General features: G+C 38.5%; 1 long non-coding RNA gene across 1 annotated transcript in view; it reads left to right on the plus strand.

The window, feature by feature from the left end:
• Positions 1-1,825, plus strand: part of LOC118762794 — a 12,934-nt gene extending 11,109 nt beyond the window's left edge. Inside the window, exon 3 of the long non-coding RNA XR_004998544.1 lies at positions 1,565-1,825. This is a non-coding gene — a long non-coding RNA (uncharacterized LOC118762794). The remainder of the gene's footprint in view (positions 1-1,564) is intronic.
• The last annotated feature ends 24,210 nt before the right edge of the window (positions 1,826-26,035 follow it).

Genomic DNA, 26,035 nt, shown 5'->3' on the forward strand with positions numbered 1-26,035 from the left:
TAAAATTCAAATGAAGTAGAGAATAATATAAGTTAAATGGATAAGTCACACCTTATATCTTGTGGTTACCTTTTGAAAGATATTTATTTGTTTATTTATTTATTACGTAGACCCTCACTGTTTTTTTTTTACTAGTTCCCTTCTTTTTTTTTCTTCGCCCTTTCGGTAAAATTTCTACGTACAAAAGCAATGATCAGCAGCGTTTGAACAAGCTAATGTCTTATCTTGTCTTATCGTACAACATTCTCTACCGGATTACGTCATAGTGATATCATTTGCTTCAGTGAGGGCGAACGTGAAACAGGTGTTTGCTGATCCAGTCACCACCTTAGTAAAATGTACTAACAAGGTAAAGGATTTCGGTTTTACCTGCAGGCTTCAAACTACAGGTTTTAAACGTGGACATCAGTTGTATTGCTCTCACCATTTGGTGAGGTTTGGACTGGAAAAAAAAACACGTGCTCTGTTTCTTCCCTGACTAATTGATAAAGTATCTTCATTATATAATATATATATATATATATATATATATATATATATATATATATATATATATATATATATATATAGTAGAATATCTGCGAATGTTTCGTCGGCGAAATGGAAGAGTAGTAATTGTTATTGTGATAATGTATACATAGCTGGATGTGGGTGAAGTTACTGTACATCATGTATGACGCCCAGCAAAGAGTAGGTATATGCCACAAAAAGTATTACGTATGACAACAGAAAGGATCTACGCAATAGAAAAATTGATGGGTGAGGTATATGCTCCCTTTCTGTTGGAGCTCTTCTGTCTCACCCACCTGTAATAGAAAAGGAAGAGAGAAAAAGCTGGTGACAGAGACGATGACGTCTTGTGGAAATAGAACACAATGTGGATAAGTAGGATACATTTCAAAAGATGTGACATGACGGGAAAGAGACTCAAGATACAAAGAATTTGGACCAACGTTAAAGTTAAGGAGGAAAATTAAAAAATAACAAAACACAACATAAAGAAGTGAGGCTTAATATAAAGCGACGAGCTGGTAGAATCGCCATCGCGCGGTCAAATTGCTTAGCAGCATTTCTTCAAGTTCTATGTTCTGCTTTCAAATGTTGCCAGGTCAGATTTACTTTTCATTCTTTCGGGATCAATAAAGTAAGTACCAGTTGAGTACCATGGTTGATGTAATCGACTATCCCTTCCTCACAAAACTTCAGGCCTTGTACCTATAATAGAAAGAATATAAAGGTGAAATTTAGACTGGATATAGAAATGAAAAAAATGAATGTGACAAAGAGACAAGAAACAACTCAAATGGGTGAGACAGAAGACAAAAAGAGCTAGAATACAAAAACAAAATAGTCAAACATAACACGATGACAATTAGGTAAGACATATACAGGGTACGTAAGGTATTCGAGGACATACATTTTGGGGGTTATTATTGCATTTTTTGCTCTCTCTGTATAATCTTTGTTTCGGAAAATAACGATAGCAGACCCTCAGCTTACTCGAGAAATGAAGTGAGGCTGAACATAGCGATTTAGAAATATTTCGATTTTTAAAAGTTGCCAGATCTTTCGTCTACAAAGTTTGTGAGGAGTTAGAGATTGAAGAAGGAAACGTATCGCCAGTATCAAAGCATAAAAAGCATTCTAAACGCTCTGAAGTAGTCAGAACACCTGAATTTATCTAGCAAGTTTAACAGACCATTAATTACAATCCCAGAAATTCCACGAGGTCAATTGCAAAAGATCTACATGTGTCAGAAGGTACAGTCAGAAATGTCCACGAAGACATGAAATATATATCATATATGATGAAGAAAGGTCAATTTATCAGAAAAATGAAAATCACTACATCAGATCTAAAAGGCTCTGAGACAAACTGAAAAATCCAGCAGATTTGATTTGGTTTTTTCTCAAACGAGAAAAACTTCGACCAAGATCAAAAACTTACCAGAAGAAATGACAGATGTTAATGTGCAGACCCTTCTGAAATTCCAAGTGTTATACATACAAAATTTCCTGCAACTGTAATGGTTTTAGGGGTTGTCAGCAATGAAGGACATGTGATGGCTCCTTACTTCTTTTCACAAGGCCTTACAGTTAACTCTGACGCCTACATTGAGGTCCTGGAAATGATTGTTAAGCTCTGGATAGACAGTGTATGCAATGGAAGTGTTTCAGTAAGACACATTACACATGGCTCTAGTAACACAGGAATGAATGGTTGAAAATATTTTCATGATCATATAACCCCTAACATTTGACCTCCTAATTCTCCAGATCTCAATCCATTGGACTATTACATGTGGAGCGTTGTTGAGAGAAAGGTCAATGAACACGCCCATAACACCAAAGATTCTTTGAAAGCTGCCATAGTCAGAGTAATGTCCTAAATGAAACAGAACCACTTGATTCGAGCACGTAGTTGATTTAGATCTCATATAGAAGCAGTTGTTGAAGCTAAAGGTGGGTTTATTGAATAACATTATAGAAAAGAAAGTTTATTTTCATCCTCATAGCATTTTTTGATAAAGTTATTATTCGTTATCTGTATATATAAAAGTGAAGTTGTGTGAGTGTCTGTCTCCTACGATTTAGATTCCTAACTACTCCCACATTTTGCGGTCCAGTTTCACCAAATTCGGGTATCTTATAGTCGTGATTCATATCAAGCCAGTCTGGGTATTAGCGCGCGTCCACGATGAGTCTACGATTTTTTAAATAATTTACCATAATTTTTTTCCATTTTAACGCATATTTTTTAAATAAAGGGAAGGCGGCGAAGTTGGCGTCCATGCTCACACCTGCACCTGTGTTGCTTCTCCCCCTTCTTCCCTCCCTCGTGAAGCTGTGGGGAAGGAAGTGTAAGGAAATCAACGTCGTAAAGCGTTGTCAAGGAGACCAGCGTTCTTTTAGAACAACGACTTCATGACTTGAAGACACCAAAACAGAAATGGCTAAGAAAGCCCGAAAGCAAATTCTACAAAATCGGGAAACACGCCACACAGGGAAGGTTTCCCGTGCAAATAATTTGCACCACCGAATGTTATAGTTGTTGCACAACTTTTACTTAAAAAATATTATCCAAACACAAACTTTTGAAGGCAATATTGTATGGCGATGGTACTTGTGAAATATGGTAATGGATTTAGTAGCCAAAAGGAGAGAGCAGAGGCATAGTATGGTGGTGGTGGAGGCGGTGGTAGTGGCAGCGGTGGTGGCGGTGGTGCTGGTAGTGGTGATGGTGGTCGTAGTCGTGGTGGTCGTCGTGTTTGTGGTGGTCGTCGTGTTTGTGGTGGTGGTGGTGGTGGTGGTGGTGGTGGTGTTGTTGTTGGTGGTGGTCGTGGTGGTCGTGGTGGTGGGGGGGTGATGATGGTGGTCGTGGTGGTCGTGGTGATGATGGTGGTGGTGGTGGTCGTCGTCGTGGTGGTCTTCGTGATGGTTGTGGTGATGGTCATGGGCGTAGTGGTGGTGGTGGTCATGGTGGTAGTGGTGATGGTGTTGGTCGTGGTGGCGGTGGTGGTGGTGGCTGAAGCTGTCGTCTGGGTTCTTCCAATTTTTTCGTGTGTCGGTGGCGGCGTTGGCGTTCATGCTCGCACCTGCACCTGTGTAGCTCCTCCCCTTCTTCCCTCCCTGGTGAAGCTGTGGGGAAGGCAGGGTAGGGAAATCAACGCCGTAAAGCGTTGTCAAGGAGACCAGCGTTCTTTTAGAACAACGACTTCATGGCTTGAAGTCGCCAAAACAGAAATCGCTAAAAAAGCTGAAACAGATCCACAAAAACGGCAAAAACCGCCACACAGGGCAGATTTCCTGTGCAAACAATTTGCACAACCGAATGTTTTAGTTGTTGCACAAATCTTTATATATAAACTTTTGATAAAGTTATTATTCGTTATCTGTATATATAAAAGTGAAGTTGTGTGAGTGTCTGTTTCCTACGATTTAGATTCCTAACTACTCCCACATTTTGCGGTGCAGTTTAACTAAAACCGGGTATCTTATAGTCGTGATTCATATCGAGCCCTTCTGGGTATTAGCGCGCGTCTACGATGAGTCTACGATTTTAAAAAAAATTTACCATAATTTTTTCCATTTTCATGCATTTTTTCGCTATTATATAAGGGAAGTAACTCTCTAAAAATGTCTACGATGAGTCAACGATTTTTAAAAAAATTACCATAATTTTTTATTCCATTTTTAATGCATTTTTTTGCTATTTTTTTGCTATAACTCTCTAAAAATGCTTATAAAGTTATTTCCCTTACAAACCCGAGCAACGCCGGGCGATACTGCTAGTTATATATATTTTTATAAACAAATCTGTCCTCAAATATCTTACGCACCCTGTACACTAAAGAATGGGATACAATAAGAAGAGGTTAATCTGGATAAAATGTAACAATACGAAATGATAAAATACACAATTAAATAATGAGACATTATCAGATGGAGGTGACTCACAACTTTAAACACAAGGAGACGATAACACATCGGAATGAGTAGAAACAATGTAATAAAAGTAAACTATATTTTTTATTATTATTTAGTCAAGAATAAAGCCTTCCATGGCCGATATGACTGATATGATTGATGTTGAGTTTGAATGTGTAAGTAGGTGAGAACAAGAAAAATATAGGCTGGGAAGGACATTCCTGGGGCTTGACGTTCTCGGCGGATAAGGTTGAGTTTCTAGAGGGCTAGTTACGTGAGTTATGAAAGTAGACAGAATAAATGAATGATGCGCGGAGGGGAGATGAGTATTCTGCATGGGCTTGAGTGGATGTGTTATGCAGCTGACTAGCTCTGGGAAGCAGATAGTGTTGTTTTGTTTGTTCCTTCTCGAGCCATACCTGGCTCATAAGGGCCGGTTTCCCGGTTTCTTTGGCGTATAGGTTCCCCACCTGGACGGGACGCCGGTCCGTCGCAGGTGAGCTGCAAGATGCAGGAGGAAAGAGTGAGAGAAAGTTGTGGCGAATTAGTCAGCAGAAGTTCGCCATTACCTTCTGCCGGAGCCGCGTGGAGCTTAGGTGTTTCGCTCATAAACACACACATCGCCCGGTCTGAGATTCGAACCCGCGATCCCTCGACCGCAAGTCCGCTGCTCTAACCACTAGGCCATGTGCCTCCACGATAGTGTTGTAGTAAGACAAAGTCAGAGTGAGGATATAGCGTTTCTTCGGGATATAGTGTGTTGGTGTGTTGTGAATGTCTGAACTGCGTGGTGAATGTCTACTTAACAACCAATCAAGTTGCCTTCTTTTGGGTGTGGTTTAGGAGGCTCGTATGTGTAACTGCAGAACTATCCCAGATGTTGAAGTAATACTTCAATGTGGATCTTATTATTTTGACCCAACAAGATATTACAAGAAAGGAGGTAATGATATAATTGGTGACAACGCCGAGAGTTCCAGTTGATCCAATCAGTGGAACAGCCTGCTCTCGAAAGTAACGTGCAAATAGCTAAGCACATATGCATACCCTTAATGTAGTTCTCAAGGAGATAAAGCGTGACACAGAGTGTGACAAGGCTGGCCCTTTGAAATACAAATGCAACTCATTTTCGCCAGCTGAGTTGACTGGAGTAACGTGTAATAAAGGGTCTTGCTCAAGGACACAAAGCACCGCCAGGTATCGAACTCACGATCTTATGTTCGTGATGAAATACGACACATCATAAGGAGGATACATTGTATAAACGACTGGAGCTCTGTATAAAAAAGAAGATGGAAATGATAGTGTAATGGAGACACATTAACTGACGAATTAGGTTGTGCAGTGAAATATGACTCAGACAAATGAAATGCGGATATCCTTTGGGTGGAATTGAGATACATCCCAGTTGAGTGAAGCATCAGAGAAATCGGTGAATTCTGGCTGCAATGCATTAGCAGAATTGATGGCAAGTTGGCAGAGTCGTCAGGGCGTCGGACAGAATGCTTCACGCTATTTCTTCTGACTCTTTTCGGTTTGAGTTCAAATCCTGTCGAGGTCAGCTTCGACCTTCAATCTTTCGGGGTCTATAAATATATCAATCCAAGGCGGTAGATTGGCGGGACTGTAAGAATATCGTCCTGGATTCTTTGTGGTATTTGTTCGGTTCTTTGCGTTCTGAGTTCAAATTGCGTTATGACCAGCTTGGATAGAAGACGCCCCCCCCCCATCTATCACACGGTTTAACACCACCACCTGCAACATTGGGTCCCTTTAGGGGAGTCAACTCTATTGTAAACATTCGGGCAAGGTTTTCGGTTTGGAGAAACCGAATGAGGTATGGATACGGATATCCCCTCAGACAAAAGCATAAAAAATACTAAAGATGAAAAAAGACTAAAACATATAAGATCAAAGTGAATACATACATACATACACACACAGGCGCAGGAATGGTTATGTGGTTCAGATGTTTGCTTTACAACCATGTAGTTTCGTGTGTAGTCCTACTGCGTGGTATCTTGCATACGTGTCTTCCATACAGTCCCGGGTGAACCAATGCCTTGTGAGTGAATTTGATTGACGGAACATGTAAGGCAGTCTGTCTTGCATGTATATATATATGTGTATATATATATATATTATATATATATATATATATATATATATATATATACATACATACATACATACATACATACATACATACATACATACATGCACACATACACACACACTCACACACATACGCACATACACACGTAAATAGCGAACAATGAGAATGAGTGCTCAACACCGCATCGATGGATAAAGATTCTCTATTTGTAGATTGAGGCTACCATTGGTTTCATATTAAGGAATCCCGAAACAATTATCTATCCTATCACATGGAGCATCGGTGTTCGTCTGTATTTTGCATATATATATATATATATATATATACTTTATTTAAAGTAGCAGAAAATTCAACAAAACCTGTTACTCGGAGTTTCCCGTTGCCGTTCATCGGACAGTTTTTGCTAAAACTGTCCGATGAACGGCAACGGGAAACTCAGAGTAACAGGTTTTGTTGAATTTTCTGCTGCTTTAAATAAAGCATATTACTCTACCACTGGTATTTGAGTACTCTTTTTTCCACCTTGTTTCACATTTATATGTTTACTCCGGTATATATATATATATATATATATATATATATATATATATATATATATATATAGTTCAGATTTATAGAAAAGCAAAAAACGAAGACAGGTGTAGGAACAATCAGCTAGTGTATTTTTTTGACACTCGGGAAGAAGGGAAAAAGTCTTTTACGTTTCGAGCCTACGCTTATCAACAGAAAGGACTAAGAGGACATAAATAGAGATAGAATAAAAAAAAAACGTATAACCTTCAGTAGTCCAACATGGCAGATGACTGCAAAAAAAGGAGGTTGAATGAAAGGGAGATAATAATAAAAAGTTTTTGAATGGAAGGGAGATAATAATAAAAAGAGGTTGAATGGAAGGGAGATGATAATGGTGATGCCCAAAAGCTAAGGTGCGCAAACATGTATATATGTGAGAATAGTGTATGTGAGTGTGTAAGTGTTGATGTGTGTGCGTGTAGCAGTTGATGTGTGCTTTTTCACGTGGTGCGTGCACGTATGTGCGTGTGACCAAATAGTGTGCAGTTGTATAGTGTATGAATATGGGCGAAAGTTATCTTTGTCTCTCTGTGTTGCATGTGTTTATGCGTGGTGTGCGTGTGTGTATATAACGTCTATGTTCAGGTATTATGTGCTTGTGTGGGCGTGGGAATGTACATGATGATGTGTGGTGTATGTACTGAGTTCAATAGTGTGTGCGGCTGCTCATATCGTGGTATGTGTGGTGACGCTATAGAAGATTATGTAGGAGTGTGTGGATGATGGTGTGTGGTGTGAGTGCTAGGAAGTGATCAGTGCTTGTGTGTGTGGAGTAGGAAGGTGTGGGTGTGGGTGTAATGGCGTGTGAAGTGAGCGATAAGTTGAACAGTGTGTATGGGTGTGTGCATAGTGGTGCGTGTGAGTGAGGATATCGATATGGTTGGTATGTGGGTGTGTAAGTGGAGGGGACAGTTGAATGGGGGAGGTGAGTGGGAATCCATGGGGTTGGTGTCAAATGAAGGGAAGTGGGAAGGTTTGTGTCTGATGAAGAGAGAAGGTGAGTTGAGTCCATTTGGCGCAAAGGAACGAAGAGAGAAGATTAACTGCTGTTCACGGCGAAGGCAGATGTTGTAGCGGAAATGGCGTGAGACTAAGGTGTCATTGCCGAGTTTGAGATGTATGTCATACATATATATATATATATACGATGGACTTCTTTCAGTTTCCCTCCACAAAATCTACTCACAAGGCTTTGGTCGACCAGAGGCTATAGTAGAAGACATTTCCCCAAGGTGCCACGCAGTGGAACTGAACCTGGAACCATGTGATTGGAAAGCAAGCTACTTACTACACACACACCCACAGCCACGAGTAAATGCATTTTTTTTTTGTAAGTACAGGAAATAATTACGGACGTGTTTCGCTGCAGTTGTACAGCATGGGACGTGTGTAGCGTGCGGACTGCATACGATATCTGCTTGGGTGGGGTGAAAATAAATTTTGCCAAAGTAGTCATTAAGGTTTATGGGAGGAGCTGCTGATATGACTGGCGTATAGGGCGTCAAAAAACCTATGCTCTGCCACTAGTGTTTCATTGTTATTGAAGCATAATTAGTGAAGCATAACTTTTACCACACTCGCCACAAAATTGACGAAGGTATCATGAAATATAACACATCTTGTATTTACCGCTTGTCTATCGAACTTAGAACTATTTCATGAAAGAAAAAGCGGTTGTATTTAAAAAGAAATACCTATGAGTGCATTCTCCTAGAAATAGATAATTAAGTAACAATTATTTAGATCCCAGGTAATACAGATGTTAAATGAAACAGGAAAACGGCGATCTTTTTGAGAAAGTGTATCAAAACCGAAAGAATTTTTCGACAATTTTAGTTTTTCTTTAGCTTAATTTTTTAATAGCTGAATCACTTATATCTATTTTGTGTGTGTGTGTGTGTGTGTGTGTGTGTGTGTGTGTGTGTGTGTGTGTGTGTGTGTGTGTGTGTGTGCGTGCGTGTGTGCGTGCGCATGTGTATTTGCTTATGTACGTTATGTATATTTGTGTATGTACGTGTTGTACATACACATAGATTCATAAATATACATACTCAGACATAAACAGACATATACATATACACGCACACATGAACTCATACACACGACACAAAACATACATAAACAAGCAATTCAGCGGAAAAAAAGATTAAAGAAATGAAAAATATTTATGGACATTGCCGAACAAATACTTTGAGAGACTCAGTTTCGGGCTACATTCCTTTGAAAAATATTTTATCACGAACAGGTCGTATGGAATCACATACTAGCTCTTATCAAGACTTCAGAAACTCTATAGCTTTGCCTTTCATCCTTTCGAGGTCGATAAGTACCAGTTGCGCACTGGGATCGATTTAATCAACTGGCCCCCTCCCCTAAAAAGCTTGTGCCTTGTGCCTAGAGTAGAAAAGATTATCTGTCTCAATGCTTCTTTAGGTTCTGAGTTCAAATGCTAAAAAGGTCGACTTTGCCTTTTATTCTTTCGGGGTCGATCAATTAAATATCAGTGAAGCACTGCGGTTGATGCAATCAACTAGTTCCCCCCTTCAACAAATTTCAGGCCTTGTACCTTTGGTAGAAAAGGTAAAAAGGATTATCTGTCTTAATGCTAAGGCGGCGAGATGGCGGAATCGTTACTGCACCGGGCAAAATGCTTAGCAGTGTTTCATCCGTCTCTACATTCTGAGTTCAAATTCCGTCTAGATCTACTTTGCCTGTCATAATTTCTGGGTCGATAAAATAAATACCAGTCGGTTACTGCGGCCTATATAATCGATTTCCTCTTCCCTCAAAAACTGCTGGTCTTGTGCCAAAATTCGCAGCCATTATTTGTTTCAATGCTAAGGCAGCAAGCTGGCAGAATCATTAGTACGCCGGGAAAAAAGCTTAGCGGCATTTCGTCCGTCTCTACGTGCTGAGTTCAAATTCCACCGAGGTCGACTTTGCCTCTTATCCTTTCGAGATCGATAAGGTAAGTACAATTTGAATACAGGGGTCATTATAATCGATTAACCCCTCCCCACGAAATTTCAAGCCTTGTTCGTTGGAAAGATACTTAAACGTTTTAAATACTTAGCAGCATTTCTCCCGATTCTTTACATTATATGAGATTGTTTTAGTGAAGCATTGTGAGATATAATTTAGAGAATGCAGTTGCGTAAAGCCGGAACAATGCGAGAAGGTGCAAAGTAAACTAGAAAATGAAAGGAAAACAGAACAAAGTTGCAATTTTACTATGTATTTTTATATTTCGGGGTGAAGACCCCTTCTTCAAAGTATTCAGAAAAGCGGTGGTAGTAAAAAGCGTGTTGATCAGAAGTGTGTGCGAGCAACATACTTTTTTCTGAATGCCCTGAAGAAGGGGTCTTCACCCTGAAATATAGAAATACACAGTAAAACGTCAACTTTGTTCTGTTTTCTTTTCATTCCCACTGCGTGGCACCTTGGGCAAGTGCTTTCTACTATAGCCTCGGGCCGACCAAAGCCTTGTGAGTGGATTTGGTAGACGGAAACTGAAAAAAGTCTGTCGTATATATATATATATGTATGTATGTATGTATGTATGTATGTATGTATGTAGTATGTATGTATGTATGTATGTATGTATGTATGCATGCATGTATATATGTATATATGTATGTATGTATGTATGTATGCATGTGTCTGTATATGTATGTGTATCTGTATCTGTGTTTGTCCCCCCCAACATCGCTTGACAACCGATGATGGTGTGTTTGCGTCCCCGTAACTTAGCGGTTCGGCAAAAGAGACCGATAGAATAAGTACAAGGCTTACAAAGAATAAGTCCTGGGGTCGATCTGCTCGACTAAAGGCGGTGCTCCTGCATGGCCATAGTCAAATGACTGAAACTAATAAAAGAGAGAGAGTAGTTTACTTTGTACTTTCTCGCATAGCTCCGACTTTATACAACTACATTCTTTAAATATATATATATGTGTGTGTGTGTGTGTGTGTGTGTGTGTGTGTGTGTGTGCGTGCGTGTGTGTGTGTGTGTGTCTATGTGTGTATGTATGTATGTATGTATGTATGTATGTATGTATGTATATATGTATGTATGTATGTATGTACGTACGTATGTATGTATGTATGTATGTATGTATGTATGTATGTATGTATGTATGTATGTATGTATGTATGTATGCATGTATGCATGCATGTATGTTTGTATGTATGTATGTATGTATGTACTGTCTGATGACATCATTTCTTGATCAAAGCACGTTCACCAATGCTGACAGGATATAAAAATTTTAGATATATTAAATATCATTATATATATATACTAGCAGTATCGCCCGGCATTGCTCGGGTTTGTAAGGGAAATAACTATATAAGCATTTTTAGAGACTTAGTTCCCTTATAGATGCCAATTCGGGCTTTCTTAGCCATTTCTGTTTTGGTGTCTTCAAGCCATGAAGTCGTTGTTCTAAAAGAACGCTGGTCTCCTTGACAACGCTTTACGACATTGATTTCCTTACACTCCCTTCCCCACAGTTTCACGAGGGAGGGAAGAAGGGGGAGAAGCAAACAGGTGCAGGTGTGACCATGGACGCCAACTCCGCCGCCATCGACACACGAAAAATTATGCATTAAAATGGAATAAAAAATGATGTTAAATTATTTTTAAAATCGTAGACTCATCGTAGACGCGTGCTGATAGCCAGACGGGCTCGATATTAATCACGACTATAAGATATCCGAATTTGGTTAAACTGCACCGCAAAATGTGGGAGGAGTTAGGAATCTAAATCGAAGGGGACAGACACTCACACAACTAGAGTTTTATATATATATATATATATAAGGGATACTAAATACATTTCTCAATCTATCATAACTTATTAGTTTACACAGGTGCTTCAATTGAGAAATCTATATATATAAAACTGTAGTTGTGTGAGTGTCTGTCCCCTACGATTTAGATTCCTAACTCCTCCCACATTTTGCGGTACAGTTTAACCAAATTCGGGTATCTTATAGTCGTGATTAATATCGAGCCCGTCTGGCTATTAGCGCGCGTCTACGATGAGTCTACGATTTTAAAAATAATTTAACATCATTTTTTATTCCATTTTAATGCATAATTTTTCGTGTGTCGATGGCGGCGGAGTTGGCGTCCACGCTCAAACACCTGCACCTGTGTTTGCTTCTCCCCCTTCTTCCCTCCCTCGTGAAGCTGTGGGGAAGGGAGTTTAAGGAAATCAACGTCGTAATGCGTTGTCAAGGAGACCAGCGTTCTTTTAGAACAACGACTTCATGGCTTGAAGACACCAAAACAGAAATGGCTAAGAAAACCCAAATTGGCATCTTTAAGGGAAATAACTCTCTAAAAATGCTTATATAGTTATTTCCCTTACAAACCCGAGCAACGCCGGGCGATACTGCTAGTAATAAATAAATAAATAAATAAATATATAAATAAATAAAATTAACATCCTAAATATTCCGCAAGTTAATTCAAGGGAAATAACCCGTTGGGAATGTTAGAGTTATGTCCCTTGCATTACAAATTACAAATCACGCAGAACTTTGGAAATGCAAAGTAAATTTACTGTATTCAAATATATTTAATTGGTTAATTAACCACGTTAATAAGTTAGAAACTTCTCGATAGTTTAGTTGGGGAAGTATTCAATTTAGATATCTCTCCATTATAATTTTCAGGAAACATTGATATAACGAAACAAGAGGCAGACAATTTCTAGAATCATCCATCAGGAAGATCAAAGAGTGTCATTCATTAACTCTTTTGATACCAAACCAGCCCGAGACTGCTCCTTATTCTCTGATGTAAACTTTCTGTTTTAAAGTTATTTGAATTAAAACATTCTATCCAAATTCTGTTATTCTTTTCTTCTTTTACTCTTTTACTTGTTTCAGTCATTTGACTGCAGCCATGCTGGAGCACCGCATTTAGTGGAGCAAATCGACCCCAGGACTTATTCTTTGTAAGCCTAGTACTTATTCTATTCGTTTGTTTTGCCGAACCGCTAAGTTACGGGGACGTAAACACACCAGCATCAGTTGTCAAGCGATGTTGGGGTAACAAACTGACACACACACACACATATATATATATACATATATAAGACGGGCTTCTTTTCAGTTTCCGTCTACCAAATACACTCACAAGGCTTTGGACGGCCCGAGGCTATAGTAGAATACACTTGCCCAAGGTGTTACGCAGTGGGACTGAACCCGGAACCATGTGGTTAGTAAGCAAGCTAGTTACCACACAGCCACTCCTGCACCTGTAAATTACGTTACAAACACCAGCTTAATAATAACGAAGTTATTTTAGTAAATTCTTCCTTATCTTCATAATTAAATTAAATAAAACAGTGTATTTCAACAGAAATATGGAAACAAAAGAGCTAATCCAAAATCAGAAAGGAATCGGCTTAAAATTGAACAACTCGATAAAAAAAAAATTAGGCTGTGTGGTAAGTAGCTTGCTTACCAGTCACATGGTTCCGGGTTCAGTCCCATTGCGTGGCACCTTTGGCAAGCGTCTTCTACTAAAGCCTCGGACCGGCCAAAGCCTTGTGAATGGATTTGGTACGCAGAAACTGAAAGAAGCCTGTCGTACATATATATATATATATAATTTCTTTACTACCCACATGGGGCTAAACACAAAGGGGACAAACAAGGACATACAAACGGATTAAGTCTATTACATCGACCCCAATGCGTAACTGGTACTTAATTTATCGACCTCGGCGGAATTTGAACTCAGAACGTAACGGTAGATGAAATACGGCTACGCATTTCGCCCGGCATGCTAACGTTTCTGCCAGCTCACCGTCGTGTGCTATTTTAATATTATTTAATGATGTAGGGTGACGTGCAGGCAGGATTGATACCCTGTTGGATAAAATGCGTAGCCGCATTTCGCACGGTTTGAGTTCAAATCCCGGTGAGGTCGACTTTGCTTTTCATCATTTCGAAATTGATGAAATCCGTACAAGTAGAGCACTGGGGTCGATGTAATCGACTTATCCCCGACCCCGAAATTGCTGGCATTGTACCAAAGTTTGAAACCAATATTCTTTACTAATGTGATATTCTTCTATTTGGCATTCGTTTTAGTTAATATCTTCTTTAGTACCTTCACCCCAAACAAATATAAAGGCTATATAAAACTCCTTATTATGTTTGTATTCCCTAATATTATTATCAGAATCTGTAAACGACCCGATAAATCATCGGACACCATGCGTCGACAGTTGTTTCATCAGGTCGCTTGTGGATTTTATTTAACTGTTGCATACGTGTTTGTATCGTGTGTCCTTGGTCTAGAAATTCTACGGGCTGAGACTCATGGTGCATTGCTGTTTAGAATTATATCTGAACACACACTCTATGTACTGGCAATTTCTTAGCATTTGTTTATCAATAAAATACTCAAATTGCTATAGCATTCAACAACTTGTCTATTAAATATGTGTTCCACTCCTTTTACGCTTTATAAGCATAACATTTCCACACCTCTATAAAACATAAAGGTAGAGGTGACAAACAAACGTATACAGTATAATACACAATAGAAAGTGGACACTAATTGTCTCCATTAAAACCAGAGTAACAACTACAACAAACAAATTCAACCATTCACAAATAACACCTATGAAAACTGCCATTATACATCAAAGTACACGATGCAACTTACAACACATTTATAATACTTTTAAAATACAAAATAGGTAAAACACACACGCACTCACTCACACACTTACTAAGTGTTCATTATGTCGTTCAGCTCCAGTTCAAACATAATCAAACAAACATATCAAAAGCACTCGACCATGGCCGTTCTGTTTTTGTGGGGCGAGGAGTCTCTTCAGCGTGTCGTCCTCATTTTAAGATAGTAGAGAGAGTGTGTGTGTGTGTGTGTTAGTTAAGGGCACTGCAGCTGTCGTTTCTAGCAGTCGAGTACCTGCGTAGAGATTTACTCATTAACCATGAAATCAATGGAAAAGTTATTTCCCCTTTCATTCATAATTATTTCGCATCGTGAAGTTTAATAAATTTGCTCTTCGAACAAGGAATGTTGTTTTCGTCTGACAAGCCATGACTACTGTTAAAAAATATTTAGCAGGAAAAGGTATAGTAATTCATTATGAGAAATGTGGTATATGTAATCCAAGAATCACTTTCGTTTGAGCTAATAATTGCTTCTGATTTAGTCATAAAGCGAGTAAATTTCAAGGGAGGGAGTCTACACGATCAACTGTTGTACTTGATTGCTACTTTATTTTATAGACTTCAGAGAAATAAACGACAAAATTGACCTCGGCAGGATTTGAACTCAGAAGGTAAAGTGACAGAACATATACAGTAAAGCATTTTCCTTTTTTTCTTATAATAATAATAATAATAATGAAATTATTGTATACAATGCTCAGGTGCACCACAACTTGTCAAAAGTGCGTATGAAGTATATGCAGTAATGTACAAATGTCTGGAAAGCGAACAGTGTATGAGTCAGATACATGCTTGCGTATGTATGGAGGGGAGAAAACCAGGTGTAGTGTTGGTGAATCTCGGGAAGCATGGAAGTTTTGAAGGATGCAGTGCTCCAACAACTAACAACTGATGCCGGCAGTTTGTTCCATGCTTCAGCAACTCTTAGCGTGAATCTTAAAGGATTCTACTAGTCAATCACTCCTAAAATTTTTAATTCAGGCATAAAGGCAATGAAGAAAGGTAGTTGATTATATAGACCCTAGCATCACACTATTGTTTTGATCTCAAAGAGATAAAAGGCAAAGTTGACATCAAGAAAATTTGATCTCAGAACATAAAGAGCCAAAAAAATATTGGTTTTAAATTTTGGCACAAGGCCAACAATTTCGGAGGAGGGGATAAGTTGATTCCATCTACCCAATGCTCAGCTGGTATTTATTTTTATTGACTCCGAAAGGATGAAGGGCAAAGTCGACCATTGCAGAATTTGAACTCAGAATGTAATGATGGATGAAATGCCATTAAATACTTTGCTGGCATGCTAATGCTTCTGCCAGCTTGCCACCTTAACCAGTACAAATATTGATTTCAAATGTTAGCACAAGGCCAGCAATTTCAGGAGAAGGGATAAGTTGATTACATCAACCCCATTATTCAACTGTTACTTATTTTATTAGCCCCAAAAGGATGAAAGTCAAAGTTGAACTTGACTGAATTTGAACACAGTAGGTGAAGACAGAAGAAATGCTGGTAAGCATTATCAATCACCATGCTAACCCAGCTCCCCACCTTAACCAGTTCAGATACTGCACAACATTTTGTCGTCTGTTCAAGCTTGTAGAGTATGTAGTCACCAGTGTAAACAATAAGAAACAAATTTTTACTACTTTACCAATGAGATAAGTGGAAAGTTGAATGAAAGGATGAGAGAAATCATTGTTTTTGATTCATCAAATGTTTATTGTTAAAAGATTGTGTTAGACTTGACCATTTGTTGAGAAACAACAGAGTAACGACACAAAGTTCTTTTCATGCAGTCGCTCAGCTTGACTGGCAGTATAGTTATATGTAGGACTTTGTCTGGCCCTGGCTGCCCAAGATTAAAAACTGAATCCATGCACTTGTTGAACAATCAACAAGTGTATGGATTCGGTTTTGAATCCCACACAGGCAGGGCCAAACAAGCAACTACATGTATATATATATATATATATATGTGTGTGTGTGTGTGTGTATATATTTATATAATATATATTAATATATATATATATATACATATAGGCATTGCACGGTGATCGCCATAAGCTTTAAGCTTATATAAAAATACCATTATCATTTTTACAGGATTGTGAAAATGGCGCCGTATAAAAAACCATTTGCACCAAAATATATATATATATATATTTCGGTGCAAATGGTTTTCAATACAGCGCCGTTTCTACAATCCTGTAAATAATAATAATGGTATTTTTATATAAGCTTAAAGCTTATGGCAGTCACTGTGCAATGACTAAGGAAAATAATCTAATAAAGGGACATATAAGCCCTCGACAGAAAAAAAGAAGGGTTTCCTGAAAAGCCTTCTTTTTTCTGTCGAGGGCTTATATGCCCCTTTATCAGACTATTTTCCTTAGTCATTGCACAGTGATCGCCATAGGCTTTAAGCTTATATAAAAATACCATTATTATTATTTACAGGATATATATATATATAGGACTTTGTTTGGCCCTGCCTGCCTGGGATTCAAAACCAATTGATGCCTGATGAATGTACGCATGTACGGGAAACTATTAGTAATGCAATAAGTACATGTAATATATATATATATATATATATATATATATATATATATATATGTATTTATATATATATATATATATATATAGAGAGAGAGAGAGAGAGAGAGAGAATGACAGAGAGAGAGAGAGCAAGAGAGAGGGTGAATAAATGAAGGCTAGTCTCCTCTACCATAATGTAATTTTTAAGTTGATAGCAGTTTTGGTATTTCATATTGCAGATTCTTCATACTTATGGATCTGGTTGTTGACCATCTGAGTTGCTAGTAACTTCAACTTATCTAGAAAATGTCTCCAGTACTTGACTGGCACTTTATTTTTATCATCCCAGGAGAAATGAAGGGTGAAGTTGACATTGGTAGGATTTGAATTCAGGCCATAACTAAATAATGATAATAATACTGCTTTCAAATGTTGGCACAAGGCCAACAATTTAATTTGGGGTTGGAGAGTCGATTGCATCGACCCCAATGCTTAACTGATACTTATTTTATTGAACCCGATAGGATGAAAGTCGACCTTAGCAGAATTTGAACTCAGAACATGAAGATGGACAAAAGGTTGCTAAGATAATATACCTCCTGAATTAGTGGAAAGCTGCCAATTTTAGAATAACATCTGGAGGCAAGAGGTTTCTCACAACCAAAGTGCTGAGTAGATTCATTCTGTGAGATCCAAACTCCATCGCCCTGAGGCTGCAAAATAGGACTATGTGTGTATAACAACAGAAGATGTAATTGAACAAGTATTAAAACTCTCAAATTGGGGAGCGACAGGGCTAGATGGACTCTAAGGCTACTGACTCAAGTGGTTTAGGTCAACACACAAATGAACTAGGTTGCAATTAGATGATTGCCTACAGAGTGGTGTAGTTCCAGAATGGATTGTTGAGGGAAAGACAATATTGTTGATGAGAGTTTAGTCTAAGGGCAGTGAGGTTGGCAATTACTGACCCATTGCTTGTCTTAACCTCTTACGGAAAGTATTAACAAGCATCCTCGCAGGGAAGATATATATGTTCCTTGTGGAAAACAAGCTACTTCCAGAAGAACAAAAAGAATGCTAAGAAAAGGATCCAAGTGCAACAAGGACCACCTTGTGATAGACAAGGTCATAACGAAGAACTGCAAACAGTACCAAAAAGAACTTATGTATTGCATGAATAGACTTTAAAAAGGCTTATGCCATGATGACACATTCGTGGATTCTGGAAATACTCGGGATGTGTGAAGTAGCTGAGAATATGTGTACACTGATCAAGAACAGCATGCCTAGTTGGAAAACACGTCTTTCCTGTAACAACCAAAACTTAGCTGAGGTAACAAACAAAAGAGGTATCTTCCAAAGAGATTCTTGTTCACCTTTGTTATTTGTTTAGCCTTGATCCCACTTTGGAAAGTCAACATGCAGTACAAGCTGAGTAAGAATGAATCTCATCCCAACTATCTTCTCTTCGTGGATGATTTTAATCTGTTTTCAAAAGTAGAGACTGAGATGGAGAGGCTGGTTGAGACTGTACAGATAAGCTGTAAGGATATAGGAATGGAATTCAGGATCTCAAAGGGTAACACCAGTGTGCATGTATGATAGAGTGCAAATGATTTAAGAGAGAATTAGGTATAAGAGGCATCAATTGCAGTGTGCAGAAGTGAAGACTGTGCTGATGCGGTCATGTGATGCATATAGATGAGGACAGCTGCATAAAGAAGTGCCAATATTTAATTGTGGAAGGGGTAGACCCAGGACGACATGGGATACAGTAATGAGAAAGGATCTTCAGATGTTGAGACTCATGGATGAGATGACAAGGGACCGAGACTACCAGCAGTTTGCTGTGCTTGAGAAGACATGTCAAGCTAAGTAAAACTATGGCTGTCCACACATTCAGGAAGGGCCCCTCAATTATTGATGTCACTAACCCTTTCCTCCCAGTTCACCTCATCTCCACAGAAACCATACCAAAACAAACAACTGGAACCTGACTAGCTCCTGTCAAACCGTCCAACCCATGCCAACATGGAAAGTGGTTTTTAAATGAAGATGATGATGACATTTGTATCAATATAACTATTGGGGCACTTAGCTATGTTAGTGAATGTTTAAGTGATTATTTCACAAAGTTAAGATCTTTAGCCAAAGAAAATGACTTTGTAAATACAATATGTGTGGAGGCGCAATGGCCCAGTGGTTAGGGCAGTGGACTCACAGTGGGAGGATTGCAGTTTCAATTCCCAGACCAGGCGTTGTGTGTGTTTATTGAGTGAAAACACCTAAAGCTCCACGAGGCTCCAGCAGGGGATGATGGCAACCCCTGTTGTACTCCTTCACCCCAACTTTCTCCTATGCTTTCTTCCTGTTTCTTGAGTAATGCTGCAATGGACTGGCGTCCCGTCCAGCTGGAGGGAACACATACGCCATAGAAACCAGGAAACTGGGCCCATGAGCCTGGCTAGGCTTGAAAAGGGTGCATAAAAAATAATAAATTAATACAATATGTATGCAGAATACTAAAAATATGCAAGACTTTTCTAAAGTTTGGCATGTAACACTCATTGCTTTTGTTATCCAAATTCCAATGATAGAACTTTGTTTCTTTATTAGAAATCCATTCTTTCCTCGTAGGAGGAATTCAGTTAATTAAAAAAAAACAAAAAAACTAATAAACAGAAAGTGAAGTTATACACACATACACACATACATATATACATATGTCTGACAAGCTTCTGTACTGTTTGCATCTACCAGATCACTCTCACAAAGCATTGATCAAGCCATGGTTATGTTAGAAGATTCTTTCCTAAACTGTTTCACAGTGGAATCAAACTAGGAACCACAAGGTTTTGCCAAGGCCAAAAAATATCTTACCAAACATATATCTACTTAACTTAGTAAAAAAACAAAATTGTGAAAAATTAAACAAATAAATAAATAAATAAAATTAAACAAATAAATAAATATATTTCTTTCTATTGAAAAAAAAAAGAAAAGAATATTGTTTCACTAGATTCAATAATTTCTGAAAATCAAAGTAGACATTTAAATAATCAATTGAACAAACAAACTGGATAAAAACAGAGACAACCAAATTTTTGATCTTTTTAGTATATTGGGTGGTAGGAATGATGGTAGGGATGAACAGCAACAAATACTACCAGCTCACATTTTGCTTTCATTGTTTATAGCAATGAATAGTATGACCACTGAATGGATTCAATAATGCAGAGGTCTATAAACATATATGTGTGTATGTATATATGTATAAACACACACAAACTCACACGCACTCACACACACACACACACACTCACACACATTGGCTGAATGATCAAAGGATGTTATATAGTGTACTTGTTTATGGAAAGCATCCCCCACCCCACCCCAGCAGAAACCAAAACTATGGTTTAAGGATTGTATAAAGTTCTCATTAAAGATATGTGAGGTATAGTTGGAAAAGAAAAGTTGAAGGCATGTGACGTCAGTTGGAAAAGCAATGCTTGTCATAACCAATTGTGGAAATGAGTAAAAGAAGGAGTGGTATATTTGAAAAATACATTTGCATTCTTAAAGTAAGCGAATTGCTTGAAAATGCATTGCCAGTGTAGTGAGTGGGGGAAGTTTTGTTCCTCCGCAGTATCTTTTGATAAATATATCTATCAAGAGTTGAAGGCAACGAGCTGGCAGAAACGTTAGCGTGCCGGGCGAAATGCGTAGCCGTATTTCGTCTGTCGTTAAGTTCTGAGTTCAAATTCCCCCGAGGTCATCTTTGCCTTTCAGCCTTTCAAGGTCGTTAAATAAAGTACTAGTTTCGCACTGGGATCGATGTAATTGACTTAATCCCTTTGTCTGTCCATGTTTGTCCCCTCTATGTTTAGCCCCTTGTGGGATGTAAAGAAATATATATCTATCGATCAGAAGTCACCAGCAGAGCCGCAAATGTAAAACATGAATTTGTCTGAGTACACAGTGTTCTTAATGGAAAGTGATCATCATCCTCGGTCTTAAGTGGATAGCCTTTATCATCATCATCATCATCATCATCATTTAACGTCCACCATCCATGCTGGCATGGGTTGAACAGTTTCACAGGAACTGGCCTGACAGAAGACTACCCCAGGGTACTATGTCTGTTTTGGCATGATATTTATGGCTGGATACCCTTCCTAATACCAACCAGCCTGCAGAGTGGGCTGAGTGTTTTTATGTGGCACCAGCATAGGTAAGGTCAGTTTTGGCATGGTTTTTACCGCTGGATGCCCTATATGGCACTCTGTCGGTTACAATGACAAGGGTTCCAGTCGATCCAATCAGCAGAACAGCTTGCTCGTGAATTAATGTGCGTGTGACTGCGTGCTCCACAGACACATGTACTTTTAACATAGTTCTCAGGGAAATTCAGTATGACACAGAGTGTGATGAGTCTGGCCCTATGAATTATAGGTACAACTCATTTTTGCCAGCTGAGTGGACTGGAACAATGTGAAATAAAGTGTCTTGCTCAAGGGCACAACACATCATTGGGAATTGAACACATGACCTTATGATCATGATTTGAATACTCTAACCACTAAATCATATGCCTTCATAAACATGCACGCACAGATACATATGTATATATGGTAAAGACCCCCTTCAGTCAAGAATGACCATGGCATTGTACCTAGGAAGTTCTCCTCCAAAGCACAAGTCCGGGTAAGGTTGTTTATGAAAGAGCAGCAGCTGCTCCCGCATACCAGCCTCCCATCTCCATGCCACCAATGTTATCGACGGAAAAGATAAAAGCCAATACAGCTTGGAATCAGTGACATCACAACTCATTTCTACAGCTGAGTGAACTTGAGCAACGTGAAATAAAGTGTCTTGCTCAAGAACACAATACACACTCCGGTCCAGGAATCGAACTCACTACTTCATGATTGTGAGCCCAACTCTCTAACCACTGAGCCATGCACCTTCACATATTTGTGCATGCATGTATGTGTATGTGTGAGCATGGAAATTAGCTCAGGCTTGTTATGTGGTTAAGAAGTTTATTTCCCAATCATGTGGGATATAAGAAGAATCACATGTAGTGTGCAAGAAAGAAGCCTGTGATTTTATGGACATGTTATGCATATGGATGAGGAAAGCTGTATAAAGAAATGTTAATCCCTTAATGTGGATGAAACTGTGGAGGAGGGAGATCTGGAAAAGTATGAAATGAGTGGTTAAAACTGATCTCAGGACCTTGAACTTCATGGAGGTGATGACAAAGAACAGGGATAACTGGTGATATGTAGTTTCAGGGAAGATCTGTTCACCTCAGTGAAACTGAGTTCTAGAAGCACTGTGTATGTATCTATATCTGTATATATACATACATACATGTATGAATGTATGCATGCATGTATGTATGTACGTATGTCATTATTCAGTTTTATTTCAAGATTTCTTGCTAATAGAGAAAGAGCTGGTTTCTAACCTGGTCCAAGGCTCCTTCCTTGGAATTTCAACACCATTGAAAGGGTATTTTTATGTGTGTGTATGTATACATGCAGATTTGTATGTTTTGTTTTATGTATGTATTTTCATGCATATAGTCCCATGTCTAGATATTATGTATGTATGGATGTTTGTTTGTATGCATGTATGTATATATGTACGTATGTATGCATGCACATATGTATGTATGTTTGTATGTATGTATGTACACATATACATTACATATAGGACCTTTACCCAATCTCCTCCTTAAATAACCCATTGCCACCCATCATCTCTTTAACTGTAGCTCTCCTTTGATATCACTTATTTTTCTCATTGCCCAGAACCATTTCACTTGGTATCCATTCTTCTTCCATTAATACTGCCCTCTCCACCAACAGTTTACATTGATCACCTCTCTCACTCCTCCCCCCACATGCAATGAGCCACCAACACTCTCCTCATGCATTGTGCCATCATCTCTCTCCCTCCATTCCAGCATCTTACCCAGCCACATGTCATCTCTCTCATCCTTCCCCTATCTACTCTATCATCATTACTATCAGGATGGGGGTTTCTCTCCCCCATCACACATTTTTTTCTGAATTCCCAACCACTCCCAAATCATGCATCATTGACCATTTCCCCTCCCCTTTTCCCTTATTCACTACATCCACCTTCAACCATTCCCAATCTTTGCAGTTGTTGCCAACCTCCCTTTCTCTCCCTCATTCCCCAACTTCTTGCTCTACACATATACTCTTGCAAACAAATATACTCCTATTTCTTCTCTTCCCATTCAATTCTATTCACTTTGTACATTGAGGGGCTACCTGAGAACCTCATCACCACTATTTTATTTCTTTCCAGCTCCACCCGATCATTCTCTCCCTCTCTTCTAAATGTGAATAGCCATGCATCTCCTCAACAACAAGAAATCCGCCCCGCCATCAGCTTTCAAACTTCAACCCATCATCTCCTTGCATAAAACCATTCCCTCAGAGTTTGAAGTACAAGGCCTCAGTAGTGTTGGTGGAAAAAAAAAGCATCCAGTACACATTGTAAAGTGATTGGCATTAGGAAGAGCATCCAGCCATAGAAATTATGCTAAAGAAGACACAGAACACGATGCATTCCTTGGATCCACTGGGTCCTGTCAAAACATTGAACCCTTGCCAAAATGGAAATTGGGTATTAAATGATTATAATGATGATGATGGTGGTGGTGGTGGTGGTGCTGGTAATATATGCTAGCAACACACAGCACAACTTTGACTGACAAGTTGCTATCCCAATACCTGGCCAACTGTGTTCTCAAAAAAAAAAAAAGGGTACATTTCGACTGAAATATAAACACATCATGTGTTTGGAATTTGAAGACAATTATTGATCTGGAGATCAATAGTAGTATGACAGCTTAAGTCATTAATCATTTTCATATTTGCAGAGAGTTTAAAGTATTTGAGTGAAATTTGACATTTATCACCATGGGTTGTGCCTTGATTGAGCAGAACAGCCTGATGGTTAAAAGGCATTCCAACTGTGACCTTTCCATCTTATTTACAGACAGCATTTAAGACCACACTATGTTACGTACCCTTGCTTATTTAAAAAAACAAAACCCCAAAAAAGATGATAGGGTGTAATTTTTGGCAGATTTAGATGCTATTCCCAGCAGGGCAAATGACCATGTTGAGGTTCTCCCATTGGTTCCTTATGAGTTTTGGTAGTATATATGTGAAGGGTAGGTAATACACTGGGTGTTGATTTGATTATCATCTACATCTTTTTCCTTCCCATGAAAACTGGCATTGTGCCTCGTTGAAAGAAATCAATATCATCAGTCTCCCCTCAAATCAATATTACATCATCAGCCTCCCTCCGAATCAATAATATTACATAACAGCTAAAGAAATCAATAATTTCATTGTGTGTTTGTGATAAGCACTGCTGGCTAGAAGTAAGTTCTTGCGTGATTGTTAGTCAGAACCCTCTCTTTCTCCACAGTTCTAAAACCACCTCGTGTATACCACTAAGGACTTTCAGAAAAGTATGAATGCTACAACATCACCTTCTTTCCCCCAGGAGTTTGGACAACTGAACTGATTCCTCTAGTATATTACTGTTACTTATTTTATGAATCTCTGAACAAAAAAACAAAAACAAAGCTGTTCCTTAGTAAGATTTAGACAATTGGATTGTTATGGATGAAAGTAAATTTTTAAGAGGCATTTTGTCTGGTGAACTGCTACTTCAGACATCTTTACTGCTTCTTATCAGACAATATTACTGATCAAAGCTATCACTGATTGCTATGTAAATATTGATTTTGGCTTGCTTCTATTATGTTATATATAAAGACAGTGTAGAAGTCACATAATTTTTAGACAGCTGGACATTTCTGTTATGTAATATTTTAAAAAGGCTGTATAGAAGTCATATATTTATTAGGCAATTGGACTGTCTTATAAGTTCAGAATCTGTTTATGTGGACCTTAAATTTTGCAAAAACAGTCTCACTGTTTGTACTGCAATAATGTTTCAGTTAATGTGCCCCTAGTGTTTACACTAATTTGTTTGCCTAAAATCATTTCCGATATTTTTCTGAGCTGATGCTGAAAACAGAAATATTTTGTTCCTTATTCTATGCACATAGAAAAATAATTTCTTTCTATACAAGGAAGAGAAATATTAAAGTAATGTTCATATAAACACATGAAAATGCAATCATATGGAAACAGACTCTCTCTCTCTCTCCCTTTCTCTCTTTCTCCCCCTCTCTCTCACACACACACATACAAGACTTAAGACAGGATATGCACATCAAATAGTCATACATGTAATAGCAAATGTGCTTGTACAAACATACAGACAAAGCATACAAAAACACATGCTCAAACATGCAGGAAAACTTTTACATTTGAAAAATTATTGTAATAAATAACATTTGAGTTGGTTTCTGCATGTGCACATTTGCTTTTAGTGGTGTTTATGTATGTCATAGTCACAGTTGCCTTGTACATGCATACACACACACACACATATATATATATATATGCATGCACACACACACACATACACACATACATATAGACATGTATGTAGACATATACATTGACAAAGAGACTATCGTATGCAAGCCCAAACATATGTGTACAAGGGAGTGTGCTTGTG

Source organism: Octopus sinensis, linkage group LG3 (assembly GCF_006345805.1).
Source record: "Octopus sinensis linkage group LG3, ASM634580v1, whole genome shotgun sequence".
NCBI classification, from domain to species: domain Eukaryota; kingdom Metazoa; phylum Mollusca; class Cephalopoda; order Octopoda; family Octopodidae; genus Octopus; species Octopus sinensis.